Source organism: Lissotriton helveticus, chromosome 12, assembly GCF_964261635.1.
Source record: "Lissotriton helveticus chromosome 12, aLisHel1.1, whole genome shotgun sequence".
Classification (NCBI taxonomy): Eukaryota; Metazoa; Chordata; class Amphibia; order Caudata; family Salamandridae; genus Lissotriton; species Lissotriton helveticus.
The window spans coordinates 444,303,503-444,330,331 of NC_136073.1; the positions used below are offsets into that span (position 1 = coordinate 444,303,503).

General features: G+C 44.7%; 1 protein-coding gene and 1 pseudogene across 1 annotated transcript in view; both read left to right on the top strand.

Annotated features, from left to right (window-relative positions):
• LOC144799245 (forkhead box protein F2-like) overlaps positions 1-11,132 on the top strand; it is a 104,242-nt pseudogene extending 93,110 nt beyond the window's left edge.
• The window catches only part of SLC6A2 (solute carrier family 6 member 2), a 1,355,875-nt gene that overhangs the window by 299,019 nt on the left and 1,030,027 nt on the right, over positions 1-26,829 (top strand). The gene's annotated exons all lie outside the window — the stretch shown is intronic.

Below are 26,829 nucleotides of genomic sequence, written 5' to 3' on the forward strand. Positions count from 1 at the left end.
ACCATTCCTATCCTGATAGCCATTCTGGAAAAGGATGACTTAGATAAGGCGAGTGCAGCTCCCTTAGACTTAGGAGATGGAGTGAACCCCCCTGTAACTGAGACCACTCCAGAGGAGGAAGAAGAAGAGGAGGAAGAAGAGGAGGAGAGCTCAGATATAGAGGATCCTGAAAATGAGGATCAGAGGGGTAACCAGGTTGTAGTTGCCAGGCTTAACCAGGCCAACTTAGACCTACTTGGGAATGGAGAGGGCCAGCACCTCCCCAGATCCCACAATATCATTCTCCCAGGCAACAGAAGGGTGAGATCTCCATCAGGGGACTCTCATATTTCTAGTGCCTCAAGAGAATCTCAGAGAGGAATGACTTCCTCTCAGAAGATAGAGCATAGGGCCCGGATGAGGGCTGTCAAACTCCAGATAGAGAGGGAGGAGGTAGCCCTGGCTCAAGCTAGACTTGCTTTGGCAAGAGAACAGAAAATGTGTGGCTTAGATGCCACTGGTGGCAGCAATATTCCTAGAGAGAAACCCAGGTCCTATGATAGTAGAAACCTGACAAAGATTGTGCCCCCCTACAAGGAAGGGGATGACATCCACAAGTGGATAACTGCTCTTGAGAGAGCCTGCATGGTACAGCAGGTTCCTGAGGAACAGTGGGCAGCAATCTTATGGTACTCCTTTTCAGAGAAAGGGAGAGATAAGCTCCTCACTGTTAGACATGAGGATGCAAACAATTACAAGGTCCTGAAGAGTGTTCTGATAGATGAGTTTGGCTTAACCACTGAACAGTATAGGTTAAGGTTCAGAGACACCCAGAAGACACAGACTCAGGACTGGACTGATTTTGTAGATTGTGCTACTAAGGCTCTGGAGGGTTGGCTACATGGCAGCAAAGTACATGACTTTACAGGATTGTATAATTTGATTATGAGGGAGCAGATCCTAAGTAATTGTCAGAACCAGCTCTTACACCAGCACCTGGTGGACTCAGATTTGACCTCTCCCCAAGAATTGGGAAAGAGGGCAGATAAATCGGTCAGAACCAGGATTAGGCCTAAGAATCAGGACAGTAACCAGAAGAAGGAGTCTACCAAGCCTCAAGAAAAGGGTGGGGATAAAAGTAAGGAAAAGACTTCCCCAGGGCCCCAAAACTCCAAGAATGCGGGTGGGTCCCAAGACACTTCTTCAACTCAGAAAAAGCCTTATTGTCATATCTGTAAACAGGTTGGGCATTACAAAACAGACAGCTGTTGTCCCAATAATGGCAATAAAGAGAATATACCTCCAAAGCCAGTTCCAACACCTCCTGTTACTGTCAGCAGTAATCCCCCAGGAAGTGGGAGCACACCCAGGAATCTGGGTGGGTTTACTTTTGGAGCCCAGGTGGACCCTGGCCTATCCAGGTCCCCATCCCCAAATGAACTTGTTTATGAGACTGGCATGGGGATTGCCAACTTCTCCGATTGCCCAAATACCTTGAGCAAATATAGACAAGAACCCATCATCAATGGTTTGAAAGTTGAAGCTTTTAGAGACACAGGGGCTAGCATCACCATGGTGGCTGACTGTATAGTCCCCTCTAAGCAACTTTTACCTGGTGCCACATACCAGGTAACAAACATTGATGGAATCCAAACAAATCATCCCATGGCAGTAGTAAGTCTCAGCTGGGGAGGTGTCACTGGCCCAAAGAGAGTGGCAGTGTCATCAAACTTGCCTGTGGACTGTCTACTGGGTAATGATTTAGAAATCTCAGCCTGGGCTGAGGTTGAACAGGAAACCCATTCTAGAATGGTAAATGCCAATGGAAAGGTTAGTGGGGCTGTGATGGCTACAGCCCCAATCCAAGATGTCCTTCCTGAAAAGGTTGGTAGGGCTGATCAACTCTCTGCCCCATCTTTAACAGAAGCTCTTCCTGAACAGAATAGCAAAGCTGTTATGAAAACAGCAGAAACCGAAACTGAGTCCCCTCCTGAAAAGGTTGGTGGGGCTGCGATGGCCACAGCCCAAACTCAAACTGATATGTGTGTTGTGAAGCCTGAAATGATGGATAACTCCACACAAACTGAGAGCACAGAGGAGGACGAGAAATCTCCCCCTCACCAGACTTTAGGAAAGGATCAGCCTCCTCAGGGAACTGATCTTACCCCTGATGAAGGAACTGCCCCAGAGGTGGTTAGGCCTAGCCTGACAGAGTCTCTGATGTCAGTGGACCCTTCTCAGGTGGGACCCAGTCTGGAGCAGGTAACCTGCCCCTCTCTACCTTGCCTTAGTCAGCCCAGGGCTGCAGAGGACAAGAAGGACAGTGAGACTCAGAGGGCCCCCTGTCAAATAAAGCACCCCCATCAACAGATTAGGGGCACCAAAACTAGTAGCCCTAGTAAGGTGAAACCTTTAAAAACTCCTGAGGGAGCCCCCTTAAAAATAGTTAGGGACCTCCCACAGATGGGTTCTGTTGGGCACAGCCAAACCTGGGACCCAAAGGGCCCAAACCTGAACTGTCCCTCTAGCAAGCCAAACAGAGGGACCCAACCTCCAGCTTTAGGTAGCCAGAGGTTTACCCTGAGAGCACAGTGCAACTCAGTTGAAGAAAGAAAGGCACACATGGTGGAAGATAATTGGAGGAAGCTGAGCCCTAAATTAGTGGAGCCTCACTTCAATACTCCATATCCAAACCAGCCTTTGACTTTGCATAAACACACCCAAGGTAGTGATTCCCTATGGTGGAGACCCTCTAATACCCCAAGGGTGAGGGACTGCTTAGTGGACCATGAGACAGGGGGTACCCATGCTAGTGCAGGTACTTCCTTATATGGCCACTCAGGCAATATAGGCTTACCTGGCCAAGGATAGCCTTATCTCCTTTCGTTTGGGGGGGGGGGGGTTGTGTAGGAAGGTGGCTACCTGACTATGGTTACCCCAGATTTTTTGCCTTGTGTTTAGCTGGTTTTCGACTTAGTTGGCCTGGTTCCCTGCTAATCAGGGCCCCAGGCTATCTGCTCTCTCTGTAAAATGGATTCCATGTACCCTAGGTACATACCACAATTGGAAATGGACTCCTTGTCAGCCCCTGTACCATGCACTATAGGTGCTCAGGGCATAGGTGCCACCAAGGCCTACCAGGGGCTGCAGCATATCTTTTGCCACCCCTGGCTGGTTCTTAAATTGACACAACTGGCTGATCACTCAGCTGGGGCAAGATGGTGTAATCACCTCTTGCTTAGATATAGTATACCTATATCTAAACCTATATCTGGACACATATAAACCTGTGAGCCACTCCTATGGAAGGCCTTATCAATCCTGGGGCAGAGTGCGTGGTTTAATGTGAGATGGAGCTCTAGCATTAACTGAGCCTGTCTGCAGCTGTCGGGAACAACTCCCTAAGCTGTTCCGGGATAATGCCATACCATATACTCTTAAGTGCATTATAATCCTCACGGTTATATAGCAACTTTGGTTTGGCTTTATCAAAACATGTCGTGTAAGGTGTCATACGATTTGGAATACTATCCCCTAGCCAGTTCTGGCGACGGGGATAGCATTCCACCCCTCTAGAGGGAGAAGACATGTTACTTTGCTTAAATGCGGTGTATTTTTAAAAGAGCCTCAGATCCACAAAATGGATGCTTCTGCCACAGACACAGGTCTGACCCCCTGCAGCTGACCGAAACTCAGCCAAGGGGGCCTGGACAAAGGATTTCCTGTCACAGGGAGGTGTCACACCACCCCAGACAGGAAATAGTGGATTGTAGCAGGGAGGTTTGAAAGAAACCAGACACTGCTTGGGGCGCACAAGGCTGCCCCTTGCATAATCCGGCCAAACCGGTTCTGGGGCACACCAGCCCCTGTCCCAGCGCGGCCTGGATCAAAGGAAAGGGGTGTACCCACCCCCTTCCTGGGTCCCACCCATAGGAGGGGACCTAGGAGGTAATCCAGCCCCCTAGATTGGTATAAGAATGGGAGCAGTGCCAATGCACTTCAGATTATCCTGATGAAACATAAGAAACGAAACTCTGGACCCTTCGACATCCTACTCAACGTAGAAGACTGAAGATTCTCTCTTGTGGTCAAGGAGTGACCACCCTGTGCAAACAGGCACCATCCAGCACCTCGACGTCTGCTTTGTTGCAGTTCCCGCCGGAACTCGAGCGACAGAGATCAACGAGATCAAGCTTGCCTGCCTTTCTACAGCCCGATCCACAGTCCATGCAGAGCTGAGACCCGTGGAGGCGACCGGAAGCGTGGGGCACGCCATCTTGGAAAGACCACGAGACGCTGACCGTGCAGCCCACGAGTGACCCTCTAAGCTGTACACCGGGGTTTGAGAAGCCCTAACCCTGAGTCACTCTTGCACCGAAGTTCACCCCTCTACACTCGACGAGTGCTGCGTGGGGCCCTTCTGCTTCTTTTGGCTCAACGCGTTGGCCCGGTCACTTGCCAGCCGGCTTGCGGCCCCTGTGCCAACGAAAACTGAAATACGACCTGCGATTCAGGTTGTTCCAGATTTGCTTCAGCTCCCCTGAAAAGGAGCCCCCGCTCTGACCCTCCTGGTACGAGTGAGAAGCAATCTCCCAGTTCCGCGTGGATTGCTTTTGCCAAGTGTTGTTTGCTCCAATCTTGAAGCCGACAGCGCCGACGGTGAGAGCCTACGTGGGACATATCGTGACCCGCTCCTGGACGTCGCAGATGCCCCAGAGCCCACGTGGCAGCGGAGAGAAGCTCCTCGACAACCACCTGATTGCGCCCGACATTGCCTGGTTCCGTCCTGCTTCCACCCTGGTCACTGCTGAGTGACCCAGGCTCTGTCCCCTCTGCTTTCAGGTACTTTTCGACTTCGATCCACCCTTGGATCCCACCGGACACTTCTCCTTCACAGCGCCTGCAGCATCTTCAGCTTCAAGCACCAAGAACCTGCGTGACGAAACCCGACGCCACTTCGACCCTGTGCACCCGCTTCCTGTGGGTGAGGTAACATTGCAACGCCGGTGTTCCCACACTGGTACACACCTCTAGGGCCTGTGTCTTAAGTTTTGTCTTTCTAGGTTCATCGGAAGTGTCCTAAAACTCTATTTGTGTAACTTTTACGCACCATTGACTTAACATTGGTGCATGCGTGTGCTTTCAGCACTGCACCCGAATCCCGCGGGCTTTTCCCGACTTCAGAATTGCTTGTCCCGACTGCTCCCAGCGATTCCCTAGGCCCTAGGCCTAACCACTGTTCGATTGGTATCTCTTATACCACTTTCCTAATATATGGTTTGAGTGGCCCCCCCGCCCTCATCCATAATTGTGCAACTTTGTATGTTATACTGTGCTTTTGATTTAACGCTTGTGCCCCTTTATTCATAAAGAGTACTGGGGATTATTCTTAGAAATAAATACATATATTTTTATAATATATACTTGTGTGGTGTCCTTTCATTTGATATTACAAGACTGTGATTGGTAAAAAGGCTCGCTTAACACGACCTCTTGAGTTGAGCCTTTAAGGCTGCTTAGTCTATGCTACCATTAAGATAGCTTGTCTACAAGGTTGACTTACAACCAGACACCATAAGGGGTTATTTGGACTGATACAAGGTGGTTCCAGAATTGGAAACATCATATATCAGGCCAACTTCTCACACAAGGGAACTAAAGGAGGGTTGTTTACCCAGGACAAGGCTTTCGTATATGCAGGTAAATGGGATAGGGCTGATAAAATATACATTGTCCGAATCAGGCAGCACAGCTCAAATTAGGAAAGGGGAGAGGGAGAGATCGGGTCTGTTAAGTGAGGAAGCAAAGAAAAATCAAGAGAAATAAGGAGGGGAGGGAGCAAAAGAGAGGAGAAGTGAGCAACGAGTTTGGGGGAGAATAGAGGAGGAGCTAGAGGTAAGTGTTAAAAGGAGAGAGGGTAGCATTAGAATGGAGAAAAAAGTCAAGGAGGGAGAGAGAAGGGAAGAGTCAGACAGAAAAAGACTGTCAGGGGGAATGAATAACGGGGGATGAATAAAGGGTTGAATGCAGCGATTACAGACCCCAGTATTTGCAGAGAAGGTGGGATTTGAGGTCTTTTTTAAAGCTGTGGTAGGAGGGGTTGCAGCGCAGGTCTCTGGGAAGGGTATTCCAGATGATCGGGTGTATCCCGAGAACGAGTGGAATTGTCTTGAGCTCCTATTTGATAGGGGGGGACGAGAAGTAGAGCATTAGAGCTTCTCGTCTTCTAGGACGCAGCCCGCTTTTTCAAATTTGTCGAAGAGATATAGCGGGGTTTGTTGGTGGAGGGCTTTGTGTGGAATGCAAGCAGTCTTGTATGCAGATCTTCCCTCAATGGGTTGCCAGTTGAGGGCTTTGAGGGCTGGGGAGATGTGGTCGAAGCGTTTGCAGTCTGTGATTAGCCTGGCGGCGGAATTAGGCACAGATCCGACGGGGGCTTGGTGTGTTTTGGGGACTCCAGTGAGGATAGTATTACTTTAAACCCATTCCGTCCCCTATGATGTAGATATTCATTGCATGACTGTACATAGTAAAAGGAATCACACACAAGTAGTGTGGGGAATTCTGGATCCGTATTCACCACTGCCAGTATTAGTTCTTTTAGTTCTGCCAGCCGCGCCATACAGTCTCCAAAAGACTGTGTTTTTGTGCAATTTGGATGAAACTTTCCACTCTGCATCCGTCCTTTAATGATAGCACACATGGTGCTGTATTGTTGTCTACTCCCTATGGCCGGTTGCGCGGAACCATCAGTGTAAATAATGTATTCATACTGATCTAGAGTCATTATTTCATTTGGTGGAGGACATTCTTGTTCATATTGCAGAAATGCTTGTGTTTTCAAATTTGGGTCGTACCTGTATTCTACATCTGTTGTATTGAGAGAATTAGTCATCTTGGATGTAAGGCTTTGCCTTTGTTGCAGCCTTTAAAGCTGGAACTGGGGTCACAACTATTATACGTTGCCCTTGAGCCAGGCCTCTTTCTCTGACTACAGCAGTCTGTACCACTGTTAGAATTGTTTCTGTAGATGCGAAACGCATCTCCACATTTGTGTACAAGTGACATGTATATGCTGTTGGTACTGTTTCACCTCATTATATGTTAGATAGGTGTACCCTGATTGACCCACAACTATTCGGTTCATCCTGGTTGCGTACGTTTTCACGTGTCTGTAAGTGTTTTGAAGCTATCATGTCAGCTTGTAAGTAACAAAGTGTAACTGTGTATTCCTGTGTCCATTGTCTAACTGAAAAGTCAGGTTTTATTAAATTATATAAGGGTTTTACTCCTTCTGCGTAATCCAAAATGTATGTTCTGCCGAAGTCCTAGTATTGATTGTTAATTTATGATTTTGGAGGATGGAGCAGTGCACACTTTTCTAAAAAGTTATCTGCCAGGCTTTCCCCTTCACTTGAAAGTTCATATCCTAGAACAAGGAGGTTAAGGTGGGCTGTTTTTGATTTTTTTTAAAGTTGATTTTGTAATCCTCAGAGGCGAATCTCCAAATTATGGTATGCACTCTGTTCAAGTGTTCCTCCAGGTAATTTTCCATTAGATAAATATCATCCACATAGGGCAATGTCTCTTCATCCAGGTTCTGAAGTAATTCAGTTACTCTGGCTGAATAAAACCCCCGGCTGTTCTTATACCCCTGGGGGAGTTGACAAAGTTGCATCTAGGACCCTAGCGCTGAGAATGCTGTCAAATATCTGCTCTCAGGCGCTATATTCTAGCAAACTAATCCATTTGACATACCTATTGTTGTTTTTTATTTTTTCCGCACAATGTTATTCATTAATGCGACACTGCGTGCATTTTGAACTGTAAACGTCTTAGTGCAAGTGTTTAAATGTCTGTAATCTAAAACTAAATGATACGAATTGTCTGGTCTTGATACCGGAAACAAAGGATTATTCATTTGAGAGGTGCAAGTTTCAAACACCCCTTGATATTCAAGTTGATCTAAGATCTCTCTGACCTGTTTCTTAGCTTCATGCTTTATAGGATACTGCCTTTGTGCAGTTGGAGTGTTTTTAGTGGAATAATGTGGTGGGTTGAACCCATTTAGAGCAGGCTCTGCTCTGTACTCATTTTGTATTTGTCTTAATATGTCTGGTACTACTGCTAATGACGGGACACCATGAGTTCCGGTGTATATGGTAGCGAAAACTGTACCCCATGAAATACAGTCCTCTAATTGTGGTGTGATCCCCATGGGCAGGCAGATTATTAGCATTCTGTGTTTTTCATAAGGGCTGGTATTTGGGAAAACTGCTTCTAGCTGTTTTATTTTCTGAGCTATCCAGAATGGAATTTGTTTACGTTTTGCTGGCATTTTACTCATTATTGCGTGTAACGTTTGTGGTGTAATTTTAGTCTTATTATTTTGAACTTGATCTGTATTTGTTGTTGCCATTGCTGGCTGGACTGTAAATATTCTCATGACATATTGCGTCTTGTTTCTGTAAAGTTTTATTACTTCTTTGTGAAATATGAGTATGTCTGCTCCTGGCATAGTTTCAATGTCAGGATAAGTTGCCAAATGCCAATATTAGCCATGTCGCTTTTCTCTTCCATGTGGACCGAGTCTTACTCTTCTTCTTATGTGGGGTAGGGCGCCTTTGAACCAGTATAAGTGTTCCAGGTACGTTAGCGGAACCTCAATGTCCTCAAATGGACAATATTACGCTGGTGCATCACCATCTGTGTAAAAGTGAAATATTTTTGTTGTTGCATTTGCTGCTGGGAATGCATCACTGAAACAATATTGATGACACAAATATAGAACTACCTAAATATCGGGTAAAAAATATAGAATACAAAAATATCGACTTCCTATCTCCAAACAGGTAAGTACAAAAATATTGAATCAAAAATATTGTTGTAAAAAATATAGATAGTCAAAATATCGCATTTTTAAAAAAGCTTTAAAGTAATAAAAATTAATGAAATATTAAATATAATTAACTTAAACATACCTAAAATACTTAGATAACATTAAAAGTAATAAATAATTATTGTAAGTTAAAAAAAACATACAAATTAATGTATTAATACATATATATATATATGAACGTAATATTAATAAAACATATAAAATATTTTTACCGTAGGATAGCGGAAAGAGTAACATTTACTATTACCGCTCCAGTGAGTGCAACAGTAGAGAAATCGTTGGATAGCGTAGGGGTAAAAATTACTATTCCCACTCCAGAGAGCGCAACAGTAGGGAAAGCGCTGGATAGCGTAGGGGTAAAAATTACTATTCCCACTCCAGAGAGTGCAACAGTAGGGAAAGTGTTGGATAGCGGGAGGGTAAAAATTACTATTCCCACTCCAGAGAGTGCAACAGTAGGGAAGGCGTTGGGTAGTGGGAGGGTCACAATTACTATTCCCAGTCCAGAGAGTGCAACAGTAGGGAAGGCGTTGGATAGTGGAAGGGTAAAAATAACTATTCCCACTCCAGTGAGTGCAACAGTAGGGAAAGCATTGGATAGCGTAGGGGTAAAAATTACTATTCCCACTCCAGAGAGTGCAACAGTAGGGAAGGCATTGGATAGTGGGAGGGTAAAAAATACTTTTCCCACTCCAGAGAGTGCAACAGTAGGGAAAGCGTTGGATAGCGGGAGGGTAAAAAGTTACTATTCCCACTCCAGTGAGTGCAACAGTAGGGAAAGCGTTGAATAGCGTAGGGTTCAAAATTACTATTCCAACTCCAGAGAGTGCAACAGTAGGGAAGGCGTTGGATAGTGGGAGGGTCAAAATTACTATTCCCACTCCAGAGAGTGCAACAGTAGGGGAGGCGATGGATAGTGGAAGGGTAAAAATAACTATTGCCACTCCAGTGAGTGCAACAGTTGGGAAAGCGTTGGATAGCGTAGGGGTCAAATTTACTATTCTCACTCCAGAGAGTGCAACAGTAGGGACGGCGTTGAATAGTGGGAGGGTAAAAATTACTATTCCCACTCCAGTGAGTGCAACAGTAGGGAAAGCGTTGGATAGCGTAGGGGTAAAAATTACTATTCCCACTCAAGAGAGTGCAACAGTAAGGAAAGCGTTGGATAGCGTAGGGGTAAAAATTACTATTCCCCCTCCAGAGAGTGCAACAGTAAATAAATAAATAAATTCTTTATTCGGTTAATCACAGAGAAAACCATAAAAGACAACAATTTCAGCAATAAAAAATACTGTTAATACAAAAGACATGCGTTAAGACGAGGGCATTTGAATTTTTTAAAAGTCATTGTTTTTTCTTATACGTATAACTAAAGGTTTTTTCTATGATTCATGATGCACTTTAAAAAGTTTAAGACTAAATAACAGAGTTCTTCAGACTCTAAGGATTGCAGACGATAAAAGGCCGGTCGGCACTGTCTAAGACCCCACCTCCTGCATATCGGGAGGATCCAACGTTTTCTGTGAGGATGGTAAAATTTACAGAACATAAAAGCGTGGATATTTGATTGAATAGATGTCCCATCGCAAGGACATGGGGGCAAGCTTTGTTCCCAGGCCTTATTTGTAGGAAACGCGACCAGTCTGAAAAAAAGGTTCAGTCTAAGCCTGGTCAACAGCATCCTCTCGTATAGTTTGGTCTCTAAGGTAAGATATTGTTGAATACCAAAGGTTTGCTGGACTATATTCGCCTGAATCACTGATGGTTTTGCAGCATCAGCGGACAGCCTTAGTGTTTCCAGATGTCGTAGAGCAAGTTCTTTGAGCTCCTTTTTTGGGAGAGATGCAATCGCCGCTGGTTGAAGGTAATATTGTTCAAGCCCGAGGTCAATGAAAAAGGATCTAATGTAACGTAGCCATTTCAAACTAGAGGAATGGTCGAGTGACATTGTATCGGTCACGGCCAGTTGAGTTAGTGTGTTTGTGTCCGATACCCAAATACGTCTCCACAGCAACAAGGGTTGAATTTTGATAAGATCCTGGAGATAGGGAATTCCGAGTTCCATGTGGGAGGCGTAAGTTGATGCGCCCTTCGGGGTGGCAAGAAGAAATCTAATGAATTTATTTTAAATTTTTTGGAGGGCGCCAACCTCCGTGTGGCCCCAGATTCCTGCTCCGTAGAGAGCGATAGCCTGGCACTTCGCTTTGTAGATTCTCAGGAGTTCTACTGGACGCCTCCTTCCCAATTTCCGTGAGAAAGACTGCAAGGCCGCTGTCGAGCGCTTAAAGAGATGACATCTAGTATCCACAGCTGGTTTCCATGTTAGCTTGTGGTCTATCATGATCCCAAGATATGGGTATTGGGTGGTAGTCTTAAGAGGTTGGTTATCGAGAAAGATATTTTTTATGTCTTTCTTTGCCCCCCCCCGTAATCATGACAAAAGTTTTCTTTACGTTGACCTTTAGGTCCAGTGAGCTCATGAATGAAGTATATCTGTTGAGTGAGTACTGGAGTTCACGAGGAGTTCGGGCCAGGATGACAGCGTCATCCGCGTAGAGGAGCGCTGGGATTGGTCTCTGTTTCAGTTTTGGGATGTCCTGAGGCCCCCTCAGCATCTCTTCCTCCAGGACGTTTGTGTAGAGTGAGAAGAGAAAGGGGGCCAGGACACAGCCCTGCCTGACTCCCCGCTCCACCCCAAACGACTCCGTCAGCTCACCACTCTTTCCAAAGCGAACTCTCGCCGAGGCCCCAGAATACAGCTCTCTCAAGAGATCCAACAGGGAGGGCTCCATACCCATTTCTCTTAGGACCGCCCATAGTTTGGAGTGTGAAACACAGTCAAAGGCGGCAGACAGGTCTACATAGACCATGTAAACCGTGGTTTTCTTGGCGTGCATGTATTTAGCCATTATAAGACTAAGATTGAGTGCCTGCTCTACTGTCCCGAGGCCTTCTCTGAAGCCGAATTGAAGATCCGAAATGATGGCATTGTCCTCACTCCACTGTTGGAGTCTCTCCAGAATGACCCTCCCCACTACTTTGCCAAGAGAGTCCAAAAGCGAAATAGGGCGGTAGCACTTCGGATCCTGGCGATCCCCCTTTTTGAAGATGGGGACCATAACTGATCTTGTCCAGGAATCTAAAATGCCTTCGCTAACTGCGGCTGTGCAGACTCTTGTGAGGATGGGAGCCCAAAGATCTTGATTGCATTTGAAAAGATCGACCGGGACGCCATCGGGGCCCGGGGCTTTTCCTGTCTTGCTTCTTTCCAAGGCAACCAAGATTTCCGTGATGTCAAAAGATATTGGGATTGGATATTGTACCTCGTTATTATGACTTGATCGATGGTCTGTGATTTCGGAGGTTTTGAATATATTTCCGAAATGAGCTATCCAAGTTCCCTCGTCAATGGCCACCTCTATCTTGGGAGAGTTATTATCTAATAGTTATGGGGATCTGACCGTTCTCCAGAAGTCCTTGCTGTTTTTTGATGAGGAGCTCTTGTCTAGATCTTTCCACAATTTCTCTTTCATTTGCTGTAGTCTTGCCCTGCGATCATTTTTGTATTGCCTTCTCAGGCGTTGGATGAGGCCCACATCCCTAGGTTTTTTATGAAGGGCAGTTTTTAAGTCGGTTAGGGCCCTCGTACAGTTGTGATCGAACCATCCTTTTTTTTTAAGATGTTTATTTGTTACTTTCCCCGTGAGCAACTCCTTGGCCACGGCCAGAATTTCTCCAAAGTTTGAGAGGATCTCTGCATGATTTGTTTCTAGGTCCAGGCAATTAATAATATTCAAGTATGTCTGGTTCACTAATTTTTTCGTGAGTTTTTGTGGGTCGATCTTCTCCCATTTGATGGAGTAGCCATTGTATTTCCCCAACTGCAGTCTTTCTTGTGTGAGAGCTTTGGCTATATGAGGGGTCTTGGAATTGTGTTCTGGTAGATGGAGTTCTATCCTTAAAGCATAGTGATCACTTAGTGTGTTTGCCAACACTTTATGGTCTGTGACCGTTGTGATGAGCCCTTGAGAGAGCAGAATGTAGTCCACTGTGGTCTGGTGGCCTCTGCCCACGTAGGTTGGGTCGAACTGGTGTTCTTCCGCCTTTAGTGAATTAGCAATCACTAGATCAAACTCTGAGAGAATGTTATTCATGGCTTTGCCGGATTTATTGTGGGCGAAGTGGGCTAGTGAAGCTTCCTGTTCATCCACAAACCCACACTGTTTGGAGGCTGCTGTTGTACATGGATGGAGGTTAAAGTCGCCTCCCCAGAGAAGATGAGTCAGTTCGGAGGTAGTCTCCCACTGTAATAGACATCCTAATCTCTCCTGCATGTTTTCAACAAAGGTCAGAAAGTCATTTTCCGATAAATTGTTGTAAGAATTAACAAGAATGATGGTAGTATCTTTTTTTGCAAAGGAGAGCGAGAGTATCTGGCAATTAGGATCGGTGAAAAGATTAGTCACTTTTAAGCGGGATAAGGTGTTGGCAATATAAATTATTAATCCTCCTTTGGGTCTGCCTATTACACTACTAGTAGCTGGGGAGGAGTAGGTTTTGTACCCCAGTAGATGGACCTCTGAGGTTATCCAGGTCTCTTGAAAACAGATGATTTTGCCTTGTTCTAGGAAATTCACAGCCACAGGGTCTTCGATCTTGGATCGAAGGCCTGCCACGTTCCAGAATAGAAGGGGTATTGCGAGGAGATTGGGTTTTGGGACCAAAGTTGGTAAACTCTTTGCAGTATTGTTTCTTGGCGGAAGGGAAACTGGGAGGGTGGTGTTAGTGTGTTCTGTGTCTGTTGATGGTCAGTCTACCATTTCCAGGGAACTATATCTGTTTGCTACAGGGATGTTATACCAGGATTCCCATCTGGGCGGTTCTCTACGGGGCATCCTCTGCTGTTGGTATCCCCAATCTCCCCAATTTGGTCCGTGATGTCGTGGATTTATTGTATACCAAGGGTTTTCCTGCTCTTGAGGGCGAGGGGGAGCGTAGTGTCTAGTCTCATAAGCTGTGTGTTGGCGCTGAGGTCGTTCTATCCAGGGGGGAACTGGGTCCTCAAAGAAATTACTACTTGTGGTCTGTATAAAGGGGTGGAAAAAGGAAAGTGGCTTAATTCTGATACCTCCGATTTCGTTGGGTTGGTCCCAAGAGCTAATATAGTCTGCCGCCCAGGGCTCTTCAAAAGTAATAATAATACAGTCCCCTGAAAACTGTTTGGTGCCTTTCCCCACCCATGGGGTCCTACGTAAGGAGGAGATCCTTCCATGGCAATTTGGTGGCATAGGACGATTTGTCTGTAGCCAATGGTGTACTTTATTTTTTAAGGACCATGGAGGTTCCACCGTATTAGGAGCTAATTCGGGAACTCCGATCATTACCGCTACATAAGGAGCAGCCTCGGGGGGAGATCAAAATGAGTTTTGCTTTCTCCAGCTCCTCTTAAAGTATTTCTTTGGGTCGATTGAGAAAAAGGGTTAAATGCCGGGGTTTTGGAAGGTGCAGTTTTTCTTGATGGTACTTGTGGCACAGTAGTTGCGAGTGCCAGATTATTGTTATCTTGTTTTGACAAGGTTGGCGCTGTGCTATTAGGGTTTGCGGTGGTTGAAGTCAGCGTGACTATCGGTATGGGGGTAGAAAGTGAAGCTGTCGATGTGACTGGCTGTAATGTGGTGATTTGGGGGATGGGAAGTTTTGTATTTGTGCCGAGGGGATTCGGGAGGGTATTATGGAAAGGATTTGTACCCCCTTTCTTTTGCTGGGGGAGGCCCTGTTTGGGTTCTGGCATAGAAGTGAGCTTCAATATGTGGTTCTCTATCTTAGCTAGTTTTTGTTCTAGAGGCTGTATAAGTTGTTTAAAGAGTTCAGCTAGCTTATTTATAAGGATAGAGTTATCCTGTTCTTCTCGGCTCTTCTCTGCAGATGGTTGGGTTTGTGAGACCAATGAGATGGGAGTAGCACTTTCTTGATGGTCGTGATGGACTATTACAGTGCAGAGTTGTTTCTGTGCTAGTGGTGGTGGGATAAGGGTAGGAGCTATTATCGATGTGGTAGAGTTTGTTTTAGTAGAGGTGTTTTTACTAATTGCTCCTTCCCTCCTACCTCTAGCGTGAGTATCCTCCATTGGTGGTATTTGAGTGGGTGATTGGGGAGGTAGCTCAGGAGTCTTTTCTAGTTCTGAGCCCAAAGGAGAATCTATGAGCTCTGATACTGAGAGATCTACGTTGTTTGGGAGGCTGCGTCTGCCTTCGCATGCATTCCCTAGTGCCTTTGTGTTGGTTTTTGACACAGGGGTTCTAGCTTGAGCTAAGTTTCCCAGGGATGACCTTTTGGCAAATTCTAGGTCTAGTGAGACTCTGTTTTCCATAAGGGAAATGCTTTGGTCGATGAACGTATTTGCTTTTGTAAGAAACTCGTCCATGGGGCCCACTAGGCTTCCGACACTCCCTAGAGCTAAGGTCTTTTTCCCTCTCGTAACTACCATTGTGTCAGATTAAAAATCGGGGAAAAAGGAGATGTTCTTGTGGATATAAATAAGGCTAAAATACGCAGTAATAAGTGTTTGTATAATGTTAGTGGCTACTTACAGGGGGTATGGCCCAGCCCAGTCTCTCAGTCCTCGAAAGGCCTCAAACGGCCCGCTCTTTGCCCGGTCTTCGCCCCGGCGTTCGCCCCGCGCGCGTCCCGCGACGAGCGGTCAAGGTGGTGTTTATGGCGAGTGCGAGATTATGGGGGCGGGGCACTGGAAGGGGGCGCGGCGCTCACGGGAAGAGGACCAGCTGGAGATGGTGTTTGCTGGTCCTCGCAGTCCCGGGGCCGGCGCCTCGTCCTCCTCTGCGGCCTCGCGTTGGTTGCAGGTCTCTCAGCAGCACTATTAGCAAAAAGCTATGCTACTCCTGTAGCAGGGGAAACGGACAAAGAACAGTCTTGGCAAATTATGCTCCACGAGTGGGACCCGCGAAGCGGGTGCCGCGAGCAGTTGTAGTGCTAGGCTGGGGGCGGGGCACTGGAAGGGGGCGCGGCGCTCACGGGAAGAGGACCAGCTGGAGATGGTGTTTGCTGGTCCTCGCAGTCCCGGGGCCGGCGCCTCGTCCTCCTCTGCGGCCTCGCGTTGGTTGCAGGTCTCTCAGCAGCACTATTAGCAAAAAGCTATGCTACTCCTGTAGCAGGGGAAACGGACAAAGAACAGTCTTGGCAAATTATGCTCCACGAGTGGCACCCGCAAAGCGGGTGCCGCGAGCAGTTGTAGTGCTAGGCTGGGGGCGGGGCACTGGAAGGGGGCGCGGCGCTCACGGGAAGAGGACCAGCTGGAGATGGTGTTTGCTGGTCCTCGCAGTCCCGGGGCCGGCGCCTCGTCCTCCTCTGCGGCCTCGCGTTGGTTGCAGGTCTCTCAGCAGCACTATTAGCAAAAAGCTATGCTACTCCTGTAGCAGGGGAAACGGACAAAGAACAGTCTTGGCAAATTATGCTCCACGAGTGGCACCCGCGAAGCGGGTGCCGCGAGCAGTTGTAGTGCTAGGCTGGAGGTGGGGCACTGGAAGGGGGCGCGGCGCTCACGGGAAGAGGACCAGCTGGAGATGGTGTTTGCTGGTCCTCGCAGTCCCGGGGCCGGCGCCTCGTCCTCCTCTGCGGCCTCGCGTTGGTTGCAGGTCTCTCAGCAGCACTATTAGCAAAAAGCTATGCTACTCCTGTAGCAGGGGAAACGGACAAAGAACAGTCTTGGCAAATTATGCTCCACGAGTGGGAGGGTCAAAATTACTATTCCCACTCCAGAGAGTGCAACAGTAGGGGAGGCGATGGATAGTGGAAGGGTAAAAATAACTATTGCCACTCCAGTGAGTGCAACAGTTGGGAAAGCGTTGGATAGCGTAGGGGTCAAATTTACTATTCTCACTCCAGAGAGTGCAACAGTAGGGACGGCGTTGAATAGTGGGAGGGTAAAAATTACTATTCCCACTCCAGTGAGTGCAACAGTAGGGAAAGCGTTGGATAGCGTAGGGGTAAAAATTACTATTCCCACTCAAGAGAGTGCAACAGTAAGGAAAGCGTTGGATAGCGTAGGGGTAAAAATTACTATTCCCCCTCCAGAGAGTGCAACAGTAGGGAAAGCGTTGGATAGCGTAGGGGTAAAAATTACTATTCCCACTCCAGTGAGTGCAACAGTAGGGAAAGCGTTGGATGCGGTAGGGGTCAAAATTACTATTCCCACTCCATAGAGTGCAACAGTAGGGAAAGCGTTGGATAGCGTAGGGGTCAAAATTACTATTCCCACTCCAGAGAGTGCAACAGTAGGGAAAGCGTTGGATAGCGTAAGGGTAAAAATTACTATTCCCACTCCAGAGAGTGCAACAGTAGGGAAAGCATTGGATAGCGGGAGGATACAAATTACTATTCCCACGCCAGAGAGTGCAACAGTAGGGAAAACGTTGGATAGCGTAGGGTTCAAAATTACTATTCCCACTCCAGAGAGTGGAACAGTAGGTAAAGCGTTGGATAGCAGTAGGGTAAGCATTACTATTTCCACTCCAGTGAGTGCAACAGTGGGGAAATCGTTGGTTAGCTTAGGGGTAAAAATTACTATTCCCACTCCAGAAAGTGCAACAGTAGGGAAAGCGTTGGATAGCGTAGGGGTAAAAATTACTATTCCCACTCCAGAAAGGGCAACAGTAGGGAAAGCGTTGTATAGCGTAGGGGTCAAAATTACTATTCCCACTCCAGAGAGGGCAACAGTAGAAAAAGCGTTCGATAGCGTAGGGGTAAAAATTACTATTCCCACTCCAGTGAGTGCAACAGTACGGAAGGCATTGGATAGTGGAAGGGTAAAAATAACTATTCCCACTCCAGTGAGTGCAACAGTAGGGAGAGCGTTGGATAGCTCTGGGGTAAAAATTACCACAACCCGCTACAGTAAATAAATTAATAAAATTAACATAATTATCAATGAATCAATTATTAATATTTAATTACCAAATATAATTTAATTAATTACCAATTAAAAATTATTTAGCAATTAATTCAAGATAAATACCAATAAATAAATTAAAACATTTAATCAATTATAATTAAATTACTTCCCACCCTATTCCCCTATAAACCAACAACCCGCTACAGAAAAAAAAAGAAAATTAACATAATTATCAATTAATAAAAATGTATTACCAATTATAATTTAATTAATTACCAATTAAAACATATTTAACAATTAATTCAAGATAAATACCAATACATTAAAACATTTAATCAATTATAATTAAATTACTTCCCACCCTATTCCCCTATAAACCCACAACCCGCTACAGAAAAAAAAGAAAATTAACATAATTATCAATTAATAAAAATGTATTACCAATTATAATTTAATTAATTACCAATTAAAACATATTTAACAATTAATTCAAGATAAATACCAATTCATTAAAACATTTAATCAATTATAATTAAATTACTTCCCACCCTATTCCCCTATAAACCCACAACCTGCTACAGAAAATAAATTAATAAAATAACATAATTATCAATTAATCAATTAATAAAAATTATTTACCAATTATAATTTAATATTTACCAATTAAAAATTAATTAACAATTAATTCAAGTTAAGTGCCAATAAATATATTAAAACCTTTAATCAAGACTACAAAATTAAATTACGCAAAAATGAAATACCATTAAATTCATTACTTAAAATAAATTATAAAATAAATATACACTTTTCACACATATACTAACATAATAAACACTTTAAAAAATGTGATATTATTAAAAAATTTATATATTTTAAATCTATATTAAATACTTCGATATTTTGACTTTCTATATTTATGTAAATCGATATTAACTTACTTACCTCAAATTCGATATTTTTGCTGTCAATATTCTGTCCATTCGATATTTTGTCCATTTCATTTGATATTTTTGTTGTCTATATTCTGTCCATTTGATATTCTGTCCATTCTATATTTTTAACTCGATATTAAGGTAATTCTATATTTTTTTACTCAATATTATGACTGTATACCGCTGGGAATGTAACCCACAAATTAAATACCTCTGTACTATTTGAATCGTGTGCCTCTATCACAAAAGCTACTATGCCACCACTAGGAATTAGACCATGCGCAAGCAGTTTCAGGGTGACTGTATTTCTAAAATTCTCTGTAATCTGAATAGCATCTGCAATCTTTTCTTCATCTGAGAGGTACAATTTTTGCACAACTCCTCCCGCGTTATCCACATCTTCAGTCATTGTTTTAGAGACAAAGACCTATTCCAGGAAATTTAAGATAAGGTTTTTTTGCACAAATTTTAGGAACTTTGTGTCCTTCAAGCTTGATTAACCTGCAGCCAATAAATAGGATGTTTGCCTACTCAGCTGTGGCGGAATTTAGCCTACCCACTCCAGACGTCTCCGGTGTTTTGTGAATAGGGATTTCTGAGAAAAGCACAACTCAACTACTCAGATTCTACTGTTAAATAAGTACCCAACCAACGTTGGCGGTGCCATGTCATGTAGTTCCTATATGACCTATACAGCATCTGCGCTTTTGGATAACATAAACTGTGGGACTGGTTGCAGACTGATTCTGTGCACCCCAACCGCATATATTAGCCTGTCTGTCACACCTAGCTCACATTGCCACTATAATCTCCTCTCTCTGGCAACCTCAGAAAATGACAACCCTGATTCCTCAGGATCGTGGAAACAATGTACTGCCTTTCGCTCAGTCACTCCTGCTTACTTAGTCTGTTCCAGAGGGATACACCGAATTAAACAAGCTGGGCATTTTCAATAATCATTTATTGAACAGTTGTTATTCTGGTGTAAAATAAATGTGCTGCAACAACCGTTAGACAGTATAGGATATAAATGATTAACTGTACTACGAAAGTAAAAGGATGGTAGAGCTCTACCATATTACTAAAATCATGAATACATTCAAGTATATAGAACACATGATAAAAAATGCGTACTCCTACGATGCCTCCCTATCTAGATATACCTAAGTGTGCGTAGCATGGGTGTGGATGTTAAGCTGAGAATCCCGCTAGGATATAGTCAACCGCATTACCTTAAGTGAGACTGTGGGACCCTGTCCAGGTCTCGAGCTAGACACCACGCGACGGATGTTAGACCACTGCGACCTGGAGTGTCTACATGCAGGAACCTTAGCGTCTCTGGTCAGTGTGTCGGACGGGAAGTCTTGATCTCCTCTAGCTATCTTAGCAATATGTGATGTATATATACCCATAGGTCTCCCCAGGGGACCTACCTTGCTGTGTTACTGTGTCGGCCTAAGGATGACATTGGGCATGAACTTTATGCATAGATGTTATACAGGAGCTGGCAGTCCTGCTGTGCTTCCAAGAACCCTCATGCATAATGTATGAGATTTTGAACTACTGAAAACCTGTGTTCTGAATGCAGTGTAATATCTTGGTTAAAGGTCAGTACCTGTAAACTCTGACAAGTGTAATGTAGGGAGAGAATATAGGTGATGGGTAACGAGTTTACTGAGTCCTATATTATAGTACGTATATGGAATATAACACTCCTCTCCTATCAGTAGTTCATATCGTTGGGGAGTCGTTAGCTAAAATTCCACTTTGTTCTTTACCGTGAAACATTAGATCCATATGTTGCATTGCGTTGGCACAGTAATATAATAGAAAATTTGGTACTGCCCATCCACCATGTGCCTTCGGGAGCACTCAAGACTTCAGGGCCCTTCTAGAGCAAAAATAGGCCCATGTAAATCTCCAAATCATCCAGGCCAAAACCATAAACCAATAATTCTCAACATCAAGGGGGATGGCCCTAAAAAATGTAATACTTTAGGTAAAAACATAATTTTAACTAAATTACTTCTCCTGATTAGGGTAAGTCTGAGGTTATTTATTCCCCCTAAAATCTTTCTCAGTTTTGTTTTTCTAATCATAGGATCTAGATTAATAACCACAATTTTATTGATGTCTGACGTGACGTTAACCCCGAGATAAACCCCATTCAACACTACCCGCCTGTCATCTAGTTGTATATTGCAATTAGTAACAACTTGCGTTTTGACTTAGTTTATTTGATACCCAGAGAAACAACCAAATTGCCTCCAACTCTATTTCTATTACTGCCACTGCTGGGTCCGGGGTGATAATTGGCAGAACATCAGCATATGCCAGAATTTTAGTTTCTCATCCCTGAGCATACACCAGTAAAATTGCTACATTACCCTTGATTCTCCTAATTCTCCTAATCAGGGGATCAATATAAAGGGCAAATAATAGAGGGGAGCATCGGCATTCTTGTTTTGTGCCCTGTTGAATCACCACCGTCTCATACATTCCACCCATCAGTGAGATCTTGGCAGCTGGATTTTGGTATAAAATTGTACAGATTTTATATATCCAGGACCCAATCCCTTCTTATCCATGACTACCCAGAGATAAGACCAGGAGACCCTGTTGAACACTTTCTCAGCGTCCAAAAATATTAGAGCCCTAGGGTCTCCTCATATCTAATAAAGTAATGACCCGGTGGTTATGATCGGTTGTATCCCTTCCTGTGATAAACCTGTGACTATCTTCTTTATAACCCCAGGCAATTGCATAGCAAGTGTCTTGCATAGATTTTGGCATCGCTATTCACTAAAATAATTGATCAGTAGGACCCTAATTCCTACACAGGTTTACCCTTTTTGGGGAAAACTATTATATTTGCGGTCACCCATGACTCTGGTGAATCAACCCCCCCTTGAATTCGTAAAAAAATTTCTAACATATAATTTTTAATAGAGAAAGCAAAAATCTTATAAAATTCACCCAGAATCAAATCTGTCCTTGCTGCTTTTCCTGGTGGTAAACTTGAAATGGACATTGTAACTTCCTCTATCGAGATAGGGTGATCTAGAGATTCCCGATCCTCTTCACTTAACTCTTTTTGTGTCACTAGATCCAAATACCTCTTAATATCTTCGGGTTCTATACCTTCCTCCTCTGTGTAAAATTGTTACTAAAACCTTTGAAAAGTAGCATGTACACCTACTGGGTCAGAGACTATACTGCTATGAGAGTCACAAATCTCTCCGGTCACTCCTTGTGCTATCTTCTGTCTCGAGAATATCGCAAGCAAGTGCTCCATATGCCTTATTTATCCAGGTTGTATATTTACTGCCACATTCAATTGAGCCTCTTCCATTTCTAACCCCCTTGCTACTGCTTCTATGAGCTTCATCACTGCTGCCGATAAAGAATCAGAAGTTCTGACAGATCATTTTCTCCTTCTTCAGGCGGGACCAGCTAAACCGTAAGGTCTCCCCCCCGGATCCCTGCCTTAAGGGCATCCTTGATTATACCCTTAGAAGCCCTCCCTATGTTATCAGCCATAAGCATCAGGATCCAATTTTTCATATGATTAACATAATCCTCTTCCAACAGTAGGGCCTTCTCAAAAGACCAACTGCATACGGGGCGGTAAAGAGCTCATGTCTACCTCTAGGACTAGTGGATTGTGATTCAACATTACCCATGGATATTTACACATCTGGCATACCTGTAATAACCAATTAGAAATAAAGAAATAATCCAGTCAGTCATGTACCGGATGGGAGCCGAAAAAAAATGATATCCAGGATCAAACATCCCCTACTCAGCCCATACATCTAATAATTTATTGGCAACTCCCAAGTTGTTCAAAGATATAAAGACCTTAGATTTGCGGCCTTGATAAAACTTACACCCTGTCCATAACCACCTCCTTTTAATGTTGATATTAAAATCTCCAAAGATGACCAGCCTTAGCAGCCACCCATCCAATTCTTTGTTGAGCCTCTCAAACACTGTGGGATCATCCACTATGGAAGCATATGCTGAGCAGAATGTAAACAATCCATTTAAATAATAACATTCTACAATGACCCATGAGCCGTACTTATCTGCCCTGGATTGAGGGAAATTACATCCACCTTTCCGTGCTAAAATGGTGACCCCCGTGTTCATCTCCCTTGTGTAGTGTTGTAGATGACCTGATAACCTGTAAACTCTAACATATTCCACTTAGATGCCTCAATCTGGGTTTCCTGCATACATTTTATATCAACTTTTAAATATGGTATATCCAAATTAACCCTTTTCTTTTTCTGGGGATTGTTTAAGCCACATATATTAATTGTAGCAATCCGTAACTTGTCAACTTGAATCCGATTACAGCCAAACCATACCTTACCATCTACCTTTCTGCCTAAAAAAACTATCGATCTGCTTGGAATTCCCCTACCCATCCCTCCTTCCACCAATCCCCCTGTGCCCCATCCAGAACCCCTAGACCCCACCCACCCCTCCCCCTACCTCGAGCACGTGGGTCAATAATGACCCTAATCATACCACCTGCTAACACACCACCCCAGCCCCAACCATACCTACCAGATAACCCACAAGTGACAAAAAAAAACCAGTGTACTTAAACATTCATCCCCATCATAAAGGGATGACAGACAAAGGAGGCGAAAATAAACGGAACAACTTAGGTGGGGTAGATCATGCCTATGAGATTAGAATCCCAATATCAACCCCTCCCCAATCTACATTTCATCATCATCCCCCACAAATTACAACTCCTCCTTTGTGACTAGTGTGACAGTTGAAATATACCCTTATCCACATTCCCCTTTGTATTTCAACCCTACCTAGCCTCTCCAGAGATCTCTTTTAGGAATTATTGTGCTTTTATCTCTGATGGAAATACCCAAGAATTTCCATTAAAAATAACCTTGAGGCTAGCAGGATTCATCCAAAATACTTCTCACCCTAGCCCCTGGAAGGGCAAGAATAGTTACCGTAAACGCCACCTTCTTTCAACTGTCAAATGACAGAAGTCCGGCCAGACAAAAAATGTGTGACCATCAAATGTCCATCTAGCCTTAGGCCTTGCTTTATTAAAATGTGCTTGGTGCAAGAGGAAATTTCCAAAAAAACACCAAGATTGCTCTAGACTTCTCAGGCTGCTGATATTGCTGATTTTTCTTTAACATTAAGGGAAAACAGTACACTCGTTGCACCTCTGACTCTCAATCCCAGTGAGCCAATTCAGGAAAGGCACCCGTTAGCAAACCCAACAAAAATGACCTGATGTTGATCACCTCTGCATTTTCTGCCACACTTTAAAACCTTAGATTGTTCCTATGTTGGCAGCTTTCAAAATCCTCCAATATCCACAACATATCAGTCATTTTGGATTCCTGTATATCATGCTGTTTCCCCTATGTCTCGACTGTAGCCTCCAATATTTCTGTCTGTTCTTCCACTGCTGTGATTCTCTCAGTCATTTCCGAGCAGATCTTGTTAACTTTTCACATTCCCCTTGTAGTTTCTTTGTAGCCTGATGAGCTCTGTTAGTATCAATATGGGTTTCCCCGTTCATCTGCTTTAGTGTAGAGTAGATGAGTCCAATAGTGGGAGTATCTACCACCCCAGGACTTAGTATCGTCCCCCTTTTTGGAGTTCCTATTGTCCCCACATTTTCCTCCTCATGTACTTGATGTGTGGCAGATTAATCCCACTTGAGCTGCCGGGTAATGCTCAAATCTGAATCATACCCCCTTCCTCTAGACCTAGCTTTCTTGCTTTGCTTTTTCTGAGAGAGCATGTGCTTTTGTGTGACTGGTTTAGCGAGACATCCCTGAAGTGCCTGGAGCAGAGTCGTCCTCTGTCAAGGTTTCACAAGCTCCAGAGAGGTCTGACTCATCCATGAGTGAACATAATTTTTACCCCCCTTCCGGGGACCCTCCTACTTCTGGAACTTGCAACCCTTCGCTTGATTCTGGGTTTCTCTCCATGCCCAAAGGAATTTGTGGGGTTTACTGAGCTCCTAGTCTCAGCCTCTGAGACCCACACCAATGGGGGCCCTCTTTCCTGGCCTCTTCCAGCCCCTCTTTTGGTATTGACCCTTCCCCGCTGGGGAATTCATTATGTGGAGGTGGTAGTGAAAGTAAATCTGTACTCACAGTTTCCAAGTGAGAGACACCAAACCTCTTATCTCTCACCTTGGGTTCAGATTCATGCCCTCCTACATGGCTAGGTCTCTTCGAATAAGGCCCAGCTGCCCTTCTAGCTAAGATCTCTGAGAGCAGTGGTTACTTGTCACTTGGCGGCTCATCACTAGACTGCTGCTCTTTCTCTTTCTGCGTTACAAGCTTCCAGTCATCAACACCCCCACATCGCGTTTCTCTTCCACAGGGATGACCGCTTCTTCCGCTGTTCGCCTGGCAGCTGTCTTCCGAGCATGGATTGCCATGCGTGACAAGGCAGAAGCCATGGCATCAGCCAGCTCCTTCACAAGTTTATTAAATTTCACGGGCATTCTCCAACCAAGCATGTCCCTCAATCGATGACCAGCGGAGCCAAGCATACCACCGGTAAAATGTAACAGCAGCAAAGTGACCTCTCTCGCTCCGCTGGGATCCACGACTACACGTTTCCCTTTCAGGTACCGCTGTGCTCCTTTACTGGCGGCATATATAACACCCAGCATTTCATTTTCCTTATTTTAAAGGGCCATCTGAGTTCTCTCCTCCACCATTCTCCCGTTAAGGCTGGAGCTAAGGAGAACAGCTACTGCTGCATTCTAAGCATCAGCCATCTTGCCCCAGCACATTCAATGTTGTTGGAAGCCTGTTATGTCCCTGAGGCTTCAGATCAGGAGGTCAGCTAACTAGCCCTTAGAGTACCTCTTGGTTTTGGGTTTGGGGTTCTAGAGATTCAGGTCCAGTCCCTCTCACCCAGGCAAAAAGTCTCCAGGCAGCAGTTCAGCTCAGTAGGGCAGGAGTTCATTCAGAGCAGCAGTCCTTTCAGCGGCTTAGCAGTCCTTCTTTCTGACAGATTATCCACAGGTCCAGAAGTGTTCTGAAGTGGTGATGTGTGAGCTCCTTCTTTTATGCACAGTTATGCTTTTGAAGTGGGGAGAAGCTTCTAGAGTCATGCCTTTGAAGTGCACAGATGCCTTGCCTTTGTTGCCTGTGCACCAGACTAACTACAGGGGCATGTAGCCCCTTTGTGTGAAGACAGGACACAGGCTATTAACCGCTTCCGTGCGGCGCCGATTCCCCCCCTGTGCTGGACATTCCAGAACAGGGTGCGGTCGTGACGGAACCGCTCCGTCATCAGCACAGCTCAACCGTGACTGATGATGGAATGGTTCCGTCACAAGCATCGAAGGGGTTAAGGTGCAGGTGAGGCTGAGCCCAGCTTCTCCCTCCCATCCATTCAGTGATGGTCCAAATATAGGAATACACAAAGCCCAACTGCCACCTACACCCAGTCATGTGACTAGAGACAGGCTGCAGGCACCAAACGGCTGAGGCAAGAAAATGGCGTCTTTCTTGTTTCTGGTCCAGGGAGGATCTGGCTTGGCAGTTAGGACTGGACTGTTCCCATGAGAAGCAGGGTCAAGACTGATTTGCATATGGCTATGTTCAAACTGGGATAGTGTAGTGAGCAAAAAAACTAATGGATTAAACCCAGATCTGCGACTGGGGCTGAATTTTTGCATTGTTCAGCATTTTCAATAATCTGTTCTTCCAACTTTCTAAAAGTGGCATTTTCATAATAGTAATATAAAATCTCACTTTTCAATAAATTAGGATTATACATTAGGATTCCAGAGACACCAAATATGAACCAGTTATCTCTTCCCATTTGGAAATTACACTTATAAAATTGGATAAGGCAACTCCAATGTTATCCTATCGGAGAGATAGGCCTTGCAGTAGTGAAAAATAGCTTTAGGATTTTTTCTCTACCAGTGCTTGTAAAACTTGAAAGTACATGTCCAACCTTTTAGATACACTGCACCCTGCACTGGGGCCTAACTAGGGCCTACATTAGGGGTGACATATCTAATAAAGAGGAAGGTTTGGGCATGACAAAAGGTTTATTTCGCCAGGTCGACATGGCAGGTTAAA